The 21,724-nt window shown below is 32.0% G+C and overlaps 1 pseudogene; it reads right to left on the bottom strand.

Annotated features, from left to right (window-relative positions):
- Positions 1-10,186: 10,186 nt before the first annotated feature.
- On the bottom strand, positions 10,187-18,278 carry LOC145946857 (uncharacterized; annotated as a pseudogene).
- Positions 18,279-21,724: the final 3,446 nt, after the last annotated feature.

Raw genomic sequence — 21,724 nt, 5'->3', positions numbered from 1 at the left:
TTATTTACACATAAAAATTTTTCCAGAGATTCAGCGATTGATATTCTAGTTGTTTCAATTAATTCTTTAGGAAACTTAGTTAGATTGACCTCTGCATTCTTTATAATATCAAGTGAGATTAGCATACGGTCATTTTTGTTGTTTGAATTTATGATAGATACATAAATTTCTACTCAAATCATCCTCTCAAGTATAAAATGAATACGATCTTTAATTTAGTCGATCATGCAATTTTACTAGCAGATAAAAAATTTCACCATAATAATATTGAAATTGTTAAACGAATATTGACAAACAATTGCTTTCCCGAACAATTCATAAATCGGTTTGTTCACAAAAGACTGCATACCTTGGAAAATCGCGTAACAAATAACGTTAGTAACAATCAGGAGAAAAGAGAAATTACTAATACTATATCGCTCCCTTTCGTAAAAGGCCTAAATAATATCTATCAGAATTTCAAAACAATCGGTCTTAACATTGTGCATTACATTCCTAAGAAATTAAACCATGTAATAAAACTTGGGAAGGATATCCTATCTTTACAGGAAAAAACGGGAATAGTCTATAAAATAAACTGTAAGGATTGCAGCGCCTCATACATAGGACAGACAAAAAGGCAATTATGCACGCGAATCAAAGAACATTCAAATAATATAAAACTTCACAACAGTAATCTTTCAGTGGTTAGTAAGCATAGGATTGATTTTAACCATGATTTCGATTGGTCTACCCCAAACATTTTACATAACCAAAAACATATAAGAAAAAGAGAGATAGCTGAGATGTTTTATATAAAGAAAAATAACAACACAATAAATTCACATAAGGACATTGAGAATCTTAATAATATCTATGACAAAATAATAAAGGTCGTTTAGTCGGCAATAAACTGTCTGTCTAGCATGACGCGTATCAATTTTGACATAAGTGTATAACTTTAAGAAACTATGTTGAAGTGTTAGATAGAAAGAAGAGATTAGAGGGAGGGGGAAGGGAAAGAGAGGAGAGAGAGAGGAAAGAGGAGATAGAGAGGAGAAGAATTAGGAAAAAGAATATAATTTGGAGAGGGATAGAGGGGGAAGATGAGGAAGAAAGAAGAATGATGATGGAATGGTTGATGGCATGGGCAGTAGGAAAGGAGGTGAAGGTGAGGGAAGTTAGAGAGAGAGAGAGAACGGGGGAAAGGGGGAAGAAAGTGCTGATAGTGGAATTGGAGGATGAGAAGGATAGGGAAAAGCTGTTAGAGAGAAAGTGGGATTTTAGGAGAAGGTGGGGAGTCGGTATAGACGAGGATTTGACGATGGAGGAGAGGAGAATAAGGTGGAAATTGTTAGAATGGGCGAGAGAGGAGGAAAGGAAAGGGAAGGCGGTAAGGGTATGGAATAGGAGATAGAAATAGACGGGGAGGAATGGGGGTGGGATAACGAGGGAGGAGAGTGGGTCAAAAGATAAAGGTAGGGAGATGATAAGGGGAGAGGCCGTGGAGGGGGGAGGGCTGGAGTAGGGTAGGAGGTGGGAGGAGGATAAAGAGGAAGTGGAGAAGAGGGGAGAGGGGAAAAGGGTGAGGGAGGTTAGGTGAGATTATTGTGAGGTCTCCAATTGGCCAGGTTAGGGGATTGAGAAAAAATTGTGTAAAAGGGTGAGGGAGTGAGGAGCGGAGGAGAGGAGAAGGAAGAGGAAACAGAGGCCCGGGAGGAGATGGCGCAGAGGGAGAATGGTTATGGTTAGGTCTATGTTTAAGTTTTGATTTATGTGTGAAGGTAAAGGAAAGGGGACTTGGAGAGGAAGGAGCATACGTTGAAGGAGACGAAGGAGACGGAGTAAGACTGGAGATAAGAGAGAAGGAAGGATGAGTCTGGATGAGAGGAGAGAAGGAGGAGAGAAGATGGAATAATTTTGTATTTTAGAGATATTGTGAGGTCGCAAGTGGCCAGGTGGAAGAAGGGAGATTGTAATGGGTTGGAGCTACCCTAAAGCTCCTAGGCAAATCCTTAGGGGACGCCGAATAAAGTCATCTATCTTTCTATTATTTTAATTTTTATAACATTTTTATTTTAAAATTTAATTAGTAAATTAATGCTTTAATCAGTTAATTTCTGTCAAAAAATATTAATCATGTTTAAACAAATTTTATATAAAAATATCATTTTTTAATATAAAATCGAAAAATGGCGCGCGCCTAGCGCGCGCTTGTGTTGTTCTAGTACGTACAAAAAGTGCGGTGTCCTTTATTATTGCAATGTTCTTCACGTAGGAAATAACAAATAATTAAAGACAAACAGTGAATAGATCGTCAAAACAATTTTACGAAAAGGATTTACATTTTATACATTTACTACGTTTACGCGAGTGCTACTTCTGTAGAAACTTACTCAAATTATCGTATCTTACGATAATTCACTTCGCGTCATGAAGTACAGACTAGACCCCCATTTACGCGAAGTGAATTATCGTAAGTTACGATAATTTGAGTAAGTTACTACAGAAGTAACACTCGCGTAAACGTAGTATAATTATATTATAAACACTTACCTGTTATAAGTTACAGATTGGAGTTCTTGCTACTATTTCACTATAATTATCGATTACGAGTGAATATCTGTCAAATGTCTTTCTGGCTCAAAGTCTCTCAGACGACTAATTCGAGATTTTTGTTTACATTGCTGAACGTGTGGATTAATAGGAGAATAATGTTGTGAATGTTTTGATGCTCAAGCGGTACGGTAGTAATTACAATGTCATGCGGTCACGCAATGATGATAAACCTCCCAAAGCACATCTTTTAATTCAAAACATTCAATTGAAAATTAAATTTTTTATTGCATTAAAATTTTAATTATTTATTCACAATCCTGCGCGACGGTGCAACTCTTAACTCTCCTTCAGTGTCCGCCTATACTCTTATCTCACTACTGCCGCTACATTAGTTGAGTTCGCTCCTTATTGCATGATTCTCTTAACCTATAAATAACCACAAGTTCAGACTGCTATAAGAGGAAATAATTGTTATATAAAGAACTTTTTTATACTTATCTAATTATAATCCAGTCTTCTGTTAATAATTTTATCCATCTACGCGCGCCTCCGAAAGGGCGAGCGATCCTTGACATTCTCTCCTGCTCTATACCCAACTCTCGGGAAGCGCCTCTATAAGGGTGAGCCTCCGCCTATCCTCAATGTCACGTCTCTCTCAGGGCGCAACGCACTTGCTTCTCTACCTGCAATTAATAAAAGACTGAACTAATTATATACTAATAAATAAAGTCTGTAAATACACACACATATATATATATTTTACATCAATTTAGCATTATTTCTTACCACAAGCAATAACATAGTATATAAGAGGTCTCGTATTTATTACTTACACTTCCTTCCATTGCAATCATACACGCACCCATACTTAAGCGTGCGTATTAATTTTCACTCAAGAATAAATATGTCGTCCTGGCACGTCGCGTTCTCCACGTAAGCCCTGACCACGCGTCTTTTACCGCTTGGCCCGCGAGCCAGGCATACTATTGCGTACCTTTGTAGAGTCACGCCAGAACGCGTTAAAGACTTCCCACCAGGCCGTAACATATCAAAATTGGTTACAGCGAGGTGAGATATCGACACTCATTCGAAATTCTGAAACAAAATAAAATAATAATTTATTTTAACGCGATTCTACAAATCCTTAACACACATTTTTAATATATAATACATATACATTTATAAGTAAATTACATTATATATAATACACATAATATTAATTGACACTACATAATAACTAGTAATTATTTCGAATATTTATAGCAAACATATACAAACGCGTAATTATAAAAAAATGGATTGTTCAGAGGACACTTCAAATTATTCTGCGAAAAACGAGGATCGCGTCAATTATGAAACCGCGTTCAAAGAAATGCACGAAAAAGAAATGGAACTTAGCAAACGTACCGAAATGTTGGAAAATATGAATCTTACTTTTAATTTTCCAAATTCGCCAACGCAAACGGCAACCACGATGAATAGTATTCCTCAAACAACGGGATATCTGAAATCGTATCTCCGCGATGCTCTCAAACTAATAACAAAATACAATGGGCACAATATTCCCGTCTGGCAGTTCGCAAGAGCCTGTAAAAAAGCAAAAGAGTCAGTACCGTTAGTGGACAAAGCATGTTACGTAATAAGTTAACTCACCACGCGTATCTCGCCGTAGAAGATAAAATTCACCTAACGGTAGAAAAATTCGTCGACTGTCTCAAACGCACCTTCGGACCCGGTAGAAGTTTCAATTATTATCGCGGACAATTAAGTATGACCTATAAGAAAGGTCGGAAATCTCAAAAATCCGCCTAATAATAATAATAATAATAATAATAATAATAATAATAATAATGATAATAATAAAAATTCAGAGAATTTATTTCAATCCGTAGCAGAAACTGCACACAAATACGCTGAATCCGCTACAAATACGCAAACCATGTCTAATCGACCTAAAAACAATTATAAAAATAACTATAAAAATAATTCTAAACAATCACGCACCAAAAACCAAACACTAAATAATAAATGCAATTGTAACCTTACTCCTTTTGGCGCGCAAACGCGAGCTGCTGATTTAGATCAGCATCTTCACGTGCAGGAGCACTGCTTTTCTTTTGCTGCATTAAGGTGCGTCGTCGATTCAGATCGACATCCCAAAAATACCTCTCCACTCCTCGTATCCTCTCCTGAAACAAAAATGATTTCCAAATTAACAATTGTCTCCACACATGCAAACAAATCTTCCTCTATTCTTACTATTTCTTCACAAATTATCGCCGCAAAAAGCACCCCCTATCACGCCAGCAGACGACGCCGACGTACTCGCTCTGGTGCAAACTCTTTTTCAAAGTGATGACCTGATGAATCCAGGCACTCCTTCTCTTACTAATTATTCTTTTTACTCTCTCCCTCTACTCGCAATCGCGAACTATTCCTTTTCATATGTGGCTGCAAACAAAAAAGGAAATCAGTCTAATATAATTAATGAGAATTTGCAAACCTTTTCAGAAACGATCGTCGAAAACGAATCGAAAATTAATCAACATCAAAAAAATATTACCGCCAGCAAAAAGGGTGATAATATCTTAGTAAATAAAAATAAAATAAATATATCAATGCGTGTAATTACCAAGAAATTTTGCGAAATGACAGTAACGATAATAATAATAATATTAATAATTTCAGCGAACCGCTATTTAGTAACGATACATATGACGAACAAATTGTAAAACCAATCAAGGCTAACGAGTATTGTAATAATCTACATGATAAAAAAATTGTAATCACGAAACACAATTTAGATCCCGGTGAAAATTGTAATATCAAAAGAATAGACAAAATCTTACAATTATTATGACTTGTTAAAGTCGGAAAGAATAAATTCATATATGTTAAAATCGCGAATAATAAATTTACACCTGTTAAATTCGAGAATAATAAATTTATATATAAGACTCGAACATAATAAAATCTTATCGCCGTGCTGCCTTTACAAAGCGGATAATCCGCAAATACGCGTTCAATAACAAACGTCTTTGTTCTCGATGTGTTTTCTCGTCTTCGTATTTATATCTCATATGTAATCAACAGACAACCGTTTCCACGTTTCATGGAAATATTCGACGATTACCCGGAGCTTGGGATTCCCTTTCTCCGTTCTTCGAAATTTCTAGACGTTTCCCCGAAGAGTTTAAATACCGAGGATACGACTGTCTCGGGCTCTTATCGAAAATATAATCGAGTAATAAACATACGCTAATACAAATCTGTGAGTTAAGTGCGAACACGGCGATAGATTAACTTTCTGCATCGCAGATCTTTCAGTGACTGCGAGTGCGAAAAAGACGAACTCTTTATAAAAGACGTGACTTTAATTGTTCTCGGACACTTCGAGAGTTAATTTAATCTGTGGATTAACCGCGTTCGCAATTTCGCCATTAATAGAATAAAGACATTCTGTTCTAATAACGGACCACCTGTATTATCGCACTTTTCTTAAACTCTCAATCTCCTCGTTCTCTCTCACTCGTTCTCTCTCACTCTTTCTCTCTCACTCTTTCTCTCTCACTCTCTCACTTTATCACGCTTCGCTGTTATCTCTAAACCTCAACCGCCAAGCTGATACACAATAGCATTCGCTATCCTTCTCGCTCCTCAGTCTTAGTGAAATCACATTCCCTGTTTCCGACTTCGATTCTCTCTCGCGATCAGCAAATTCTCTCTTCTCATCAGTTTGCCGCGACAAAAAAGTGATCGCTCGCGCGCAAACATAATTTTGGTCCTTCGAGCCGGATACTGAGAGAAATCTGTACGGAACTTTCACGGTGATCTTTGGAACAAAAGGTGCATCTCAGTGAACAAAATGAGTGAAACTATCATAAAGCAGCAAACGCTGTTATACTCGATCTCTCGCGCACTAGACAACTTTAAAAAAATCGGCAGAAATAATTACACGGGAGCCAAAATTCGGTCGCGAGTGACAGCGCTTAAGGAAACCTGGGTGCAATGCATGGAAACGCATGCGTCTCTGCTGCTCGTCATTCCAGACGACAAACGAAGCAACATCGACTATTTCAAGGATCAACATTTCGAGAAATACGAGGAAATTTACAACAACACATTGGACCACATGGCCGACTGTCTTGAGGAGATCGAGCCACACGAAGGGTCTTTCAACCCAATAAACACGGATTGGTATAAAAAACGTATAAAAAATCATAGAACCATACGTATCGTACGGTGTAAAAACGTATCAGATAAACGTATATAATCGGTGGACATGTCCTCAACCCATCCCATTTAATATACGTTATTTAGAAACGTATTTATAAACGTATTCACGAATACGTTTATAAATATATTTATAAATACGTTTATAAATACGTTTCTAAATACGTATATTAAATGGGATGGGTTGAGGACATGTCCACCGATTATATACATTTATCTGATACGTTTTTACATCGTACGATACGTATGGTTCTATAATTTTTTTATACGTTTCTTATACCAATTTGTGTTTATTTGGGGCTCTAGTTGATAATTGTTATTAACGCCATATTCGCTTTGTTTGTTGAAATATAAAGAATCGGTCTTTCCAGAATTTTGCCCTATATAATATAAAATCCAGAAAATCTTGACTTCAATGTACGCAAGCTTTTAAATTCATCGTATATGCTATATAATACACAGTACATATTAATGTATTTTTAAAATAAATAGCTGATATATGTATATACATATAGATAAATAAATGAAAAACTACGAAAGTAAAAACTTATAATTCTTATAATTTATTATTATAAGAATATTATAAAATAGTATTCACACACACAATACAGAATAACTTTATAATAAATTATAATAAATCATAAAAATGGTTATTATATAGATTTCTTATTAAGTGGATTAAAAAAAATACGTAATAAAAAGAATTATAGAAATAGTTAATTATAGTAATTATAATATTTAAAAAAAATTATAAGAATAGTTAATTAAGGTAATTATAAAAAATTAATTAGTTTTTTTAGTAATCATAGAATAGCTTAACCGATTATTTGCTAACTTTAACCAGTCTTTTACGGCGCTTTCAATAACCTTATCTCCTGTGGATGGGGGTCCATTTATCTCATTAAAGGCAAGTCTAGCACTTTCTAAAAGAAATAATAAATATATATTTATGTGTATAATTTTTTTTTACTCAATTAGGTAAAAAAGTATTAGTAAAAAGTTAATAATAATATTAATATTTTTATATATTATATGTTATATGTATCATAAATAACCCATAAAACATTAAAATATACATAGTATATGCGGTATATATACATTTATGTATATTGTATATTCCATGTATATACCTCATTTAGCAAATACACATACAATGTATGTGAAAAGTATATGCAAATGTAACCGGAACTATGTACATAATAGATCCATAGTATATACATATGCACATGATTAGTACAATCTATGTATATACATTCTGTATATACAATTTACATTTAGTATGTACATACTGTGTATGTACATCTGTATGTAAATTACATATCAAATAAACATTAAAATAATATACTTAGTATATACATCGTATATACATTTATATATTTCATGTATATACTTCATTAATCGAATAGACATACATTGATATATGATATGTATGTGCAAATGTAATCTTTACTCTGTATATACATAGAAGATCCATGGTATCTCTCTCTCTCTCTCTCTCTCTCTCTCTCTCTCTCTCTCTCTCTCTCTCTCTCTGTCTCTGTCTCTGTCTCTGTCTCTGTCTCTGTCTCTGTCTCTGTCTCTGTCTCTGTCTCTGTCTCTGTCTCTGTCTCTGTCTCTGTCTCTGTCTCTGTCTCTGTCTCTGTCTCTGTCTCTGGCTCTGTCTCTCTCTCTCTCTGTCTGTGTGTGTGTGTCTGTCTGTGTGTGTGTGTGTCTGTCTGTGTGTGTGTGTGTGTGTGTGTGTGTGTGTGTGTGTGTGTGTGTGTGTGTAAAGTCATGTAGAAGAGAAGCAATTCTACTATATATTTTATGCTTTTACTAATCTACCTATATTATATATATATTATATTATACTATACTATTATTATATATACATATACATAAAAATCATGTAAAAGGGAAACAACACTACTAAAGAAAAAACAGACTTAAATAAACCACACATATATTGCATATGTAACTTCGGATACAATTATTTATGTCTTTATAAAAACATAAATTTTTCTTGAATATATAATATTGAATACAATATTATATATTACCATACATGTAATCTCGAAAATGGATAAAAAAATTATTTTTTGATATTTTTGGAAATTATAGGCTATTTTATTAATTAATACATCTTGTTATTGTAGTTATATAATTATTGTAATATAATAAAAAATGTAAACAAGAAGAAACTACAAATATTAAAATCTATTATTATTTAAGCAAAAAGAAAATTATTTAACATGTAAAAATAAAAAATTGCACAAATTAATTTAATTGATTTAAAAATTTAAACAATAAAAAAACTGCAAACATGTTTTAAATTTTAAAAGAAAATAAAATATTAAAATCCATTTTAAAGTAGGCAATAAGAAAATTAGATTACATCTAAAAATTAAATTGCACAAGTTAATTATTGATTTATAATATATAATAAAACAAAAAATAGATTAAATTATATATATATATATATATATATATATATATATATATAAAATACAGAGTATTACATAAAGTGTTGCAAGTTGTTTTCTTTGCCAGTACTAAAGATTAACTTGAATTTTTTTATTAAATGGAACAAGGTACCTGAAAATTTGATGGATCAAAAAAAATAATGTTGGGAGTTTTTAAGGAACAAAAGGGAAACTTTCCTTTTATTTTTCTTAAATAGAACTACTATAATTTTTTTATATAAATCGATTTCTTGCAATATTTAGCATAAAGAATAAGAATAGTATATGATCAAAAAGTGAATAGATATTTTGTACTTTAATATGACATAATAATCATATATAAACAATAAAATATCTCTCAAAATATTCATTTTCCAATAATCTTATCTCAATATTTTTATGCATAAAATAATGGAAAGAATCAATTGATGTAAAGAAAACATAGTTTTTTTCCAGAAAAAATATGTAACTGCTAGTTGCAATTTATATACTTTTTCTTGAAAACAATACGTGTTTTCTTTACACCAATTGATTCCTTTCATTATTTTGTGCATAAAAGTGTTGAGGTAAAATCATCAGAAATTGCGTATTTTAAAAAATATTATATAGTTTATGTAAAATTATGCCACATTAAAGTACAAAATATCGTATAAAATATTCACGTTTTGATCATCCTACCCTTATAACTTTTTGTGTCAAATATTGCAAGAAATCGGTTTATATAAAAAAAATATAGTGGTTCCACTTAAAAAAATTAGGAGAATCCCCTTTTGTTCGTTAAAAGCCTCCGACATTTATTTTTTTATCCACCAAATTTTGAAGCTCTCATTTAATTCAAAAATTCAAATTAATATCTCTAGCAGTTGCAGAAGAGACAGCTTATAATACTTTATGTAAAATACCTTGTATATTGAAATAATATTATTACTTAATATTAAGCATGAACTTTTTACGTCAAAATTTCTTTTCCATTGTTAATGAGTCGACTCTTCAGTTCTTTCATCTTCTTCAGAGATGATGTTTTTATTTTTGTTATTATTGTTAAAGCGATCTTTGCTTCTTACACGCTTTTATAAAACATATTATTTCGGAATCTGTACAATCTTGAGTGTTCTTATTAAGTCGTACAGCAGCTGTAAACATTTATACAAGATATTATATATATAGAAAAAAAAAAATATATATATGTATATATATATATTTTTTTTTTCTATATATATAATATATATATATATAAAAAATATATATATATATGTCATAAAAGATTAATTTCAGAAATGTTATACATTAAAGAGCAAAAGAACAGTATTAATTTAAAAAAAGACACCGAACTTCTTGACAGTTCTTATTTTGATGTTTTATCTAAATTGTCTGAGTCTTCATAACATAGAAATATATATAATAACCTTGTAATAACTAAATAAATATTAGTTGGCGTTGTCCCTTAGACTTATCATCATGCTCTATAACAGTTACGTTACACAAGAACAATTATAATGAAGATAATAATCGCGAGTTTCTCTTGACTTGACACTCTTGTAAGTACTGTCGCTTTATTTTAAAATTAAAAAAAGATATGTCTGTAAATTGTTTTCTAGAGTTACATGTCACATTATTTCTACAGCACATGTTTAACACACTGACGAATATCGGATCATAAAATTAGACGTTGTTCAAAATGTGACATCGAGAAAAACCTGATTGTCGGTTTTATGCGTTTACCAGCGATAAAATTAGATCTATCAGCGTCCGGTTTCAGTTGAATATTTGTTACCTAATATAACCATGTACGTGTCACGTTGCGATATATTCAACATTTATAGTAATTTGTTAATTAATCTAGCAGTTAGATATAGTCTCTTTATAAACAAATTTTAATTTGTCATTTTCAAGGTAATAATATGTCTTAAGTTTTTGTATTGAAAAAGACAGTTGTACTGTCGAAACGTTTACATGTTTTTTTAATAACTTAATTTATTCCTTAATAAAGAATCTGTTTAACATCTTGATTATTCGGCTCGCAAGTTGGCCTATTATTGATTGTTTGATTTTAATTATACACGAGCCTTATCTTAATTTTGATATTATTAATTTTATATATATATGTATTTATTTAAAAAAAAAATATATATATATATATAGTATATCTTTTATGTTATAAAGTATTAAGGCATACGCGTGCTTGTGCCACAATATATATATATATATATATATATATATATATATATAATTTCAAATATATTTTAAGTAAAATACATAAATATACAGTATACAGTATACATTGGTTGAGGACGGTCGTGTTTTGGTTCGGCGGCCTGTTTTCGTTAAATTCGTATACCGCCTATTTCGCTGTTGCCGAGTTTTCTCTAGTTGTGATTCTAACGAAATGGATGGAAAAAAAATATGCAAAGGATACGGTGTAGCCGTGGCAAAGCCTGTAACTTGTGGTGGATGCAATATAGCATCGCATCCGAGTTGTCTCGCACGTAGCGGTCATCCCTTCTTGAATGGTCAGTTCTTGAGTTGCCCTTCCGGAAGTTCGCCTCAAAGTTTGAATGCGAGTCCGCGGCTCCTAGAGGATATCAGAAAGGTAATACATGAAGAGTTTCTCACTTTCCGGAGAGAGATCGTGGAGATGCACCAGGCTGATATGGACAAGGTCAGAAATGAAATTCAGAGCATATCGAATAGAGTGGACTTACTTGAGGGCCGGTCGACAGTAATTCAACCATTGGACCCCTTGTGCTCAGTTGAGACGGATGTTATCGAGGAAATGGAAGATAGAGAGAGAAGATCGACTAATTTGATATTTTTCAATCTGGAGGAGTCCGATAACAATGGCTGTGGAGATGATGATCTGGTGAGGGATATCATTCGGACTATCCAGCCTGGCGTGAATTCCGCAATGCGAACGGAGAGACTGGGAAAGGCGAAGCGAGGTCATTCTAGACCGGTGCGTGTCTCTTTTTCCACAAAATGGGAGGTGCTGGAAATCCTGAGGAATAAATCGCGATACTCTGGTCCTGTCAACATCTCTCAGGATCAAACAATGAAGCAAAGACAATATCTTAGGGACCTGCGGGCCGCTCTGGGGCGCCTGAAGGACGAAGGAGAAACAAATAAAACAATTCGTTATATAAACGGTGTGCCGAAAATCGTCGATGTAAAGTCAAGTTCAAAAAACTAACTCGCTCTCCCCTTATTTATTATCAAAATGTTCGCGGTTTGAGAACGAAGCTTTGTGATCTGCGGTGTGCTGTGGCGTCCGTATCTGTTGACTATGATATAATAGTCTTGGTTGAGACGTGGCTGCATGAGGGTATATCGAGCTTGGAGCTGGGCCTTGATAATTTCACCGTGTTTCGCAATGATAGAAATATTGCTAATAGTGTTTATTCGCGCGGAGGAGGTGTGTTGATTGCTGTGAGAAATTCTATATTTAGTCGTGCTATAAATATCTCAGAGTCACGCGTCGAACAGCTGTTTGTTGACATTCGCCTCGATCATGTACAATTTATTGTCGGCACTGTTTACATGCCTCCTTTATCGGAGCCGTCTCTATACGAGGCTCACTGCCTCTCTGTTGAAGAAGTGTTAGTCGCGTCACCTAATGCTAATTTTCTTATTGCGGGCGATTATAATCTTCCGCATATTCAGTGGCATAATAATAACAATTACTTGCAATATGAATCAGATCGACACTGTAATATGTTACCGCATGCTAACATTATCTCACACTTCTTCAATGAATTTAATTTTTACCAGCACAATAGGATCATTAATGTGAATCGGAATACCTTAGATCTAGTGTTTTCCACACTGCATAGCGCTTCAGTGGAGCTAGCCGTTGATTATTTATGTGCGTGCGATCGTTATCATCCGGCCATCTTGTTGACTTTGCCACTGAAAACATCGCTGTCATCTCACATTGAACATAGGTGGAACTTTAAACGTGCGAACTATGATGCTATTAATGATTACTTGGGCAGTATCTCCTGGGATGAAGAACTAAAATTTCTGGATGCAAATGAAGCTGTGGATTTTTTGTATGGGCATCTTGATTATGTCATCTCTAATTTTGTTCCTACATATATGACCCGCAAATCACAGCATCCTACATGGTTCTCAAATGAACTGAAAACTCTCATCAAGGCCAAAAAGAGTGCTCACATCCGATTTAAGAGAACTAATTGCTTTTCGGATTATATGGAATTTTCGGGTCTGAGGGCTCGATGTAAATCCCTTTCATCGGCGTGTCTGCGGAGCTATGTGCATCGTACGGAGGAGGCTATCTCGAGTAATGTAAATGTTTTCTGGAGCTTCACAAAATCCATGTATACTTCTAATAAATCTCCAATGTCAATTTATCACAATGGCTCGTCTGTCTATGATGGATCAGCCATAGCAAATTGTTTCGCAGACTATTTCGAATCTGTTTACTCCGGTTCGGATGTGCATGGTGGCAGCGATGTTGATGTGTGTGAGCATGATCTGAGCCTATTGAATGTAGATATCTCCATCGGGGATATATTTAATTGCATAAATGCCACGAATTTGGCATCCAACTCTGGCTATGACGGTATTCCTCCGCTCTTTCTTAAAGCAACCAATTTCATACTATCTAGAGTACTTTGGATTATCTTCAATAAGTCTTTAGTAAGTGGCATCTTCCCGAAATCCTGGAAGCTATCCACCGTTACGCCAATATTTAAGGACGGTGATAGAACTTTGGTCTCTAATTATAGACCAATAAGTAAGCAATGCCTCATGCCTAAATTATTCGAAAATATAATAGCGAATAAACTTGCATCATTATTTAAGTATGTTTTGATTGAAGAGCAGCATGGCTTTATTGCCGGTCGTTCCGTCGTGACTAATCTGCTACTTTATCAGAATTTTATTAATTCAGTGATGGAGGATGGCTCCCAGGTCGATGCAGTTTATACGGACTTTAGAAAGGCTTTTGATAGCGTTGACCATTCCCTGCTACTCACTAAGTTGCGGGCCTTTGGTATTGATGGTACTTTGCTGAAATGGGTATCAAGTTATGTAACAGACAGGTCACAGATTGTAAAGATCAATAATTGCCAATCTAGAATTTTTAAAGCATCGTCTGGCGTGCCCCAGGGTTCTCACCTGGGCCCGCTTCTTTTCAATCTATTTATTAATGACATTAACAAGGTCTTTAATCACTGTAAATTTCTACTATATGCGGACGATTTAAAAGTTTTTCGACGAGTAAATAACCTTGAGGACGCGGATCTGTTGCAGCTTGATCTGTTTCGGCTCGAGCGTTGGTGTAATGTTAATAAACTACAGTTTAATATAGCGAAATGTCATGTAATCCACTTTAGTCGGAGGAGAAGCGTTTGCATGCATGAGTACTCGATAAACGGGGTGCGTCTCTCTGAGGTAGATTCTGTACGCGATCTTGGGGTCACCTTTTGCCCTGATCTATCGTTTGAGAAGCATATAATGAGTATCACGAACTGCGCGTATAGAAAACTGGGTTTTGTCTTGCGGACTGGCAAATACTTTAATAATGTGCACACCTTAAGATTGTTATACTGTGCGCTAGTACGGCCTCATTTAGAGTACGCCTCCATTGTCTGGGCTCCGTTTTATGCCAAATATGATATTCAGATTGAGGGAATCCAACACCGTTTTTTTGCGTAGAGTGAGCTTCATAACGAATAATCCAATGCGCTTTTTCGATCACTCTTATGATGATATGCTGAATAACTTGCGGCTAATTACTTTAGCAAATAGACGCACTTTTCTAGATCTACTGTTTTTTTTCAAATTGATTAATGGGAGTATTACATGTTCGGAGCTCCTAGAGTATGTGGGGCTGCGTGCTCCGGCTAGGCCTCTCAGGAAGGGCGTCATATTTAATGTTGAGTCTCACCGTACCTCTTATGGAAGATACAAGCCCCTGAATCGAATCTGCATGCTGGCGAATGAGTTCTCTGATCGTGTGGATTTCTTTCAATCATCACTCTGCACCTTCAGACGAACGTTATCCCATCTACGATAGACTTGTTATTTCCTTTCTGTGTTTTAGTTTTATTGCGATAGGCTCTTAATGTTATAAATTGTGCGTAATCATATAGCGCTAACTTTGTACATTTTCTATGTTCTCAACTTATTTTATTTTAATTTGTTTTTAAAGGGATATCTCCCGTTTACCTGTACATAAATAAATAAATAAATAAATAAATATTTAAAATTATGTTACACGTAAATACACATACAACAACTATGTCTAAATTGCTTTATTTTCTTTGTTAATCTTTAAGATTCATACTATAACCCCCTCAACCAAATAAGCAATCCATCTTACTATTTACTACACGTGTGTTTTGTGCACAGGACACGCGACAGTATCCCTTAATACCTTATATTAAAATTAAGTATGTGTTTGTATCATATTTAATTTTAATTTTTATAATTTATATGAAAATTATAAAACATTATTTGTTTTTCCAGTTCATATAGTTTTATTAAACTGAATTAAAATTAGATCATACCACATTTTTAGTTACATATAAAATATAAATATATGCCGATAAAAGTATATCAAAATATGAATGCTTGCAAAGATGTTGTACTCGTTTTGAAATTCTATTTCAAATAAAAAAATATTAACGATTTTATACAAAACTTTTTTACCATATGTTTGGCTATTAGATAGGCTATTAAAAGCAAAAACTCTATATTGCATTATAATATATGTTACAGAAATAATTATAATTTTTTAAAAAGTCTCGTTGTTTATGTGTATATGTCAATAAATAAATAATAAAATATTATAAGTTTATGTAATATTTATAATATAAAATAAAATATAAATATACCTTAAAATAAAATTATTTATAACTTTAACGAATACACATGATACTTTTCAATTATTCTTTCTTTATTTTCTTTCATTTCATTATGTAATATTAATGTTTCCACTTTAAAAAATACTTAATATTATTTATTTTTTGATAAAATTAGACAAAAAGACTTTATAAAGTAATTTAATAACTTACAGATAATAGATGCAACAGCTAAATTTTTGAATACTTTTTTTTTCTTTGCTCCTTCCCAAGAATAAGACATGCCGACTTCATTAGTAAAAACCCGATACATTATCCTTCGTACAACTTCTTTAACGTTAAGTCCTCCAATACGACTTAAATTTTGAGACTGGAATGATAAGAAGATCGTTATTTAATTATTTATATTTATTATTCAATATAATATATATATTTTCACAGACCTTTTTAAATATAGAAAATATTGAATATATTACAAATTATTTATATTATTATATATTTCTGTATATATATAACCTTACAGAGATTTTTTTAGTTAAATAATATAGAAAAAAAATGTTAATGTAGAAAATATAGTGCTAACTATAGAAAATATTGAACATATATTATATATATTACATGATTACAGAATATTCTAATATGATATATTAATTCTTTGACACTACTGCACTCTTTATTTAGTAGAGAAATATTTTTATTTCTCTTACCAATATTGTTTTATTTTGTTCGGAACTCATTAACCAATCTTCCAATTGAACCAAAACATCATCATTTACTGGGAACAATTTGATAATATCGGGAGCTTCACTACATGCAGATAATTTATTCGTTGCAACTGCTTTATTTTTCAGTACAGCATTCATAATTTCAGAAATGTCATCAATTTTCAAACTGAGAATGTACAATTCTCTCAAAACCCGTTTTTGAAACTCTAAAATGTAAATAATTATATAATTGTAAATATTGTGTAGTAATATTTTCTTACATATAATAATACTTTCTTCCAGAATTTAATTTAAAAACTCTCTCTCTCTCTCTCTCTCTCACTCTCTATTTATTTATTTACATATAGATAGTATAATAAATTATTAAATATCAAAATACCTTTCTCACTAATGTTTTGTTCAAAAGTCGAACCAGATTTATGATATAGCGATGCAGTTTTCATTATAGTTCCAGATGTACAAGTAGTATGTGTATTAGAAGTAGAAGCTTTGAGCTGAATATTCTTATCAATATTATTGTCTACTCTCATCTCTAGAAAAATGTAAATTAAAAGTACTTTTTTCGCATATAATTATTAAACTTTTGTATGTATAATATACAATAACTACTACAAATAATTAATAGGGACAAAATGCTAATAGAATTTTAAACTTTTTCCTGTATGTTTTTGTATTTTTTTAAATATTATTTTTATTATAAATATTTTCCTAAAAATTGTCTAATTTATTTTGTATTATAAAACATTGAATTAATACAATAACATATTGAATGAATATAATATATTATGCAATTATCGTGTTTTTTACTTACTATCGCTTGAGTCACTTTGTTCAATTGGAATGTCAGGATATCTTACATCATCTGATGAAGATATTTCTGTTTCAGTGGACAATTCGTATTCATTATCAGATTTGTTAGAATGCCTTCCATTTTTCTTTTTATTTCGTCTATATTTTTGTTTTAATTTTTCATTGTTGGAGGAAAGATTGTTCGTATTCCTTGCCTTATTAGCTTTCTGTTGCGCTGTTTTATAATTGTCTATAAAACCATATTTTAAATAAATAATTTAATTAATATTAAATTGTAAAAGTGAGAAATCTGTGTTTTTACTTAAAAAATAAATTATTAATAAACCATGAGTATATATAATTATTACTTATATAATACAGTTTCTATATACATATATAAAGATTTCTAAAATTATTTCTAAAATATATTTGTGCCATATATATATTCTGTACGTATATATATTTTTTATATTACATAGAAAGCAATTATACAATAATGATATATTTTATATGTTTAAAAATATATACTTTACCATATACACCCAAAAGAGTAGCTTCATAGAGTATCCAATTTCGGGCATATGTTTCTTTTTTATGAAGTCTATTATAACGTTTTTTATAGTACCTTCAGGTGGCCAATAACATTGTGCATTTTTTTTTATATACCATGTATTCGGTACTGCTTCTACTGTATCTTCAACATCAAATTTCACAACGAACCAGGTCATCTTGTCATCAGATCGTTGTTAATTTTATAACAAAAAAAATAATATTTTATAATATGTATATATGACAAAAAATATTAAAACACATGCAAATAAATAAGTTTATAAAATATAGCTAATTTTACACACTTTTACTTATTTGATAATAGAAAATAAAATTTGTATGTAAATTTTTATGCAAAAAAAGGTACAAATATATTAATAAAATAAGCATATCTTTCTTATATAAAAAAAATTATTATATAAATATTATATATTATATACAAGTAAATTTAAATTATACATTTTTTGATAAGTTTAAAATTAGCAATCATTTAAATATGTAATAATGGAAATGAAACAAGATTGTGCTTGTAAGGTAGTACTATCAATTTTCTTTTGATAAAGTCAATATTCCATACTTTAAGTGAGTTAGTTTCTTTCTTTATATATTGGATATCAAATAAAGACGAGGAACATGGCTTTGAGTAAAAATTATCTTGCTTACTATATCTGTATCCTAATAAGCATATAGAGGTTTCATAAGAAGCAAAATTTTTAATTTCAACAATTACATTATTTTTTAATTCGACAAATCTATCGGCTATTTTTGAAATATCTAAATAATAATTATTTGTCTGTATCTTTCTGTATTGTAGAGATGTGCAATTATTAATCAAAGGACCATTGAAATGTTCCATTAATAGTTTTACACAATCATTATTCGTAATATTAGAGAAAACGTTTTGACTTATATTACTTTCCTCAACACACGATGTATGACTTGTTGTAAAGGCAAAGCAGATTTACGAACCTTTTTTTTTAATTGTTGCATATAATTTTCAAAAGGGAAAGCGCTAAAATTATCAAGTGAGCCATATAATTTTACACAGTCACTTAAATGTAAGAAGTTATGTATGTTGTGTGATATAAAGTCTGGACCGTAAATTTTAATAGATTGACAAATATAAATTTTCATTAAACTATTAGCATATAACACATAATTTTCAAATCTCGAATAATATTGACTGATCATTATAGAACTTGCAAGACTTAATGTAATGAAATTATTGTAGACTTTGGATGACAGAACTTCTTTTAAAATTATAGGACCAGCATATAGCAAAAAAATCTAAATTCCGTAGCTTTATACCTTTTACACTCAAGTATAGAACGTGTCTTTCTGGAAAACTCGTGAGGAACATATCGTTTTAATTTTAGAACATTTTCTGAAATTTTATTAACATCACGAGCTCGTAATTTATGCGGTTGTTTACCATAAATCCATCCATATCGTTTGTGACAAAGAAGTCTTTTCATGCCACCTAATAAAAGATTATGCATATAATCTATTGGAACACTGTCTATCATATTAAAGTTCGGTATATCTAATAGCATACTTCTACCAATATGATGTTCTGGTTGAGCAGTAGTTCTAAATGAAGTATTCGGTTCTTTTACAAAAACGCTCTGTTTCAATAAAGCATAATACATGATTAAATAATTCACCTTCTTGGTCACATTTTGTACATGAAAAATGGCCTGTATGATTTTTAATAGCTAAAACAAATGATTTTGCCGGTGAATCACAAATCAACATTAAAATTCGGAATTTATATGTAACAGAATTTATTAATATTCCGTTAGTCGATAGATAAATAGATTCATTTATAAAATCTTTAAAAAAATCATCAGATTTTGGTTTTGCTGAACCATGATATAATGCAACTAAAAACACTTGATTTATAAGAATTTTTATTGATTTTACCGAACATAAAATAGGCCAAAACGAGCTATTAGAACTTTTGCTTAAAGATAAACCATCAATATTGATAGCTAATAAGAACTCTTCATTTTGTTGTATGCTGATTTTATGATTTATACAAAACGAATTTAACGTTTTCTCTATACCAAAATAAAAATATGTCCCACAACCTATAGATTTTACATTTATTTTTCTGGGTGTTTTGACAAGTGTCCTTGGATCCTTTGGTATATCATAAGATCCCGGTATTTCTCGTATTATAGGAAGTAGTTTTCCTAACGCCGCTAAAGTTATATTTTCGTTTATAGCCCATGCAGCTAGTTTTGAAGTTAACGATACATTATTTTGGGCATTATTACTATTGTTATTATGATTATGTTCAATATTATTTGATGATTCATCGACATTATTAGTAGATAACTCATTGTTGTATGGAATATTAACGTTTATATCATTATTTGCACTATCAATAGTAATATTATCATCTGCGATTTTTCTAATGTTATTAATATTATGAGAATCGTTAAAATTATCTGATAGAGAATCACAAGATAACACTGAATTGTTGCTAATTAATGCTAGAGATCGATTAATCTTATTTGTAAGCTTTCTATGAAACTTTATTTAATTCCTCGTCTCTGACTTATTCATGGCTATTATTATTAGGTTAGACTAAAAACAGAAATGTTCGAGTATCAAGTATTTATATTATATTTTATACATATATAATATATCGTACTTACTTTGAAAAGGAAGGTTTCGTCCAATAACCATATACACAATAATACACAATAAACGAATATGATATATAAAATATGTGTATCACACTACAGAAACTTTTGGCGGGAAAAGGGTATTAACGATCGCGAAATGCAGGCAGCACGAGGTCTTGGCTTACCGTAGCGACTTGGCAGTGAAGAAGATAAAACAAATGTGAATCGCGTATTTAATGCGCATGTGATGCGCAGAGCACTCTGCACATCGCATGTACGCGCGGCCATATTAAAAGCTATTTTATTGATGCTCAAATAATAAATTAGTATTCTCTATTATAATAATAGAATTTATAATAGAAGATACTGACAATTTATTTTCTATTATAATTAATATATATATACGCAATAATATATTAAAAATTAAATATATATAATAAATATTTAATATATTATTGCGAATATATATATTGTTTCGTTTAGCGCGAACTGAAAGTGAGCGTGAAGGCAGGGCGGAAGCACAGCACAAAGAATACGAATCTTATTTTTAACACTAGCAAAACAAACAATTTATTCTCATCAATACGAAATCGATACAAGGTTCCGTGCCGACGGGATGCCGACGCGGGTCGAAGCGAGCGACTTCAAATAGAGGCGATCGACAGTTCGAGAACAATAGCGCGTTCTGCAAGCGACAGAGTACTAATCACTAATTACGCGTGAATAACTGCGACCCTTTTCGTTAGCGAGCCAGAAACGATCTGATCTCCAAAATCGACCGAGCTCTGCTTCTTAATTGTTTTTCGACCTTTTTTCGCGTTTACGTGGCGGCTGTGTTTTCTCGACTTTTCGTTTATACCTTTAACCGTCAGCTGATCGCGAAAACACACAAAAAGCGCGGTCGGCGGTCGTTGCCTCGGGATCTTGACTCCGTGCGTGTTGTGTTTACAAGGGTCTGTCGCTCTCGAATCAAACTGTCACCTCTATCTTCT

This window comes from Prenolepis imparis, unplaced genomic scaffold (genome assembly GCF_030444845.1).
Source record: "Prenolepis imparis isolate NDT839.2.m4 unplaced genomic scaffold, iyPreImpa1.0 SCAF_24, whole genome shotgun sequence".
In the NCBI taxonomy this organism is placed as follows: Eukaryota; Metazoa; Arthropoda; class Insecta; order Hymenoptera; family Formicidae; genus Prenolepis; species Prenolepis imparis.
The sequence above is the reverse complement of the archived record's forward strand: the minus strand, read 5'-3'. Positions and strand labels throughout refer to the sequence as shown.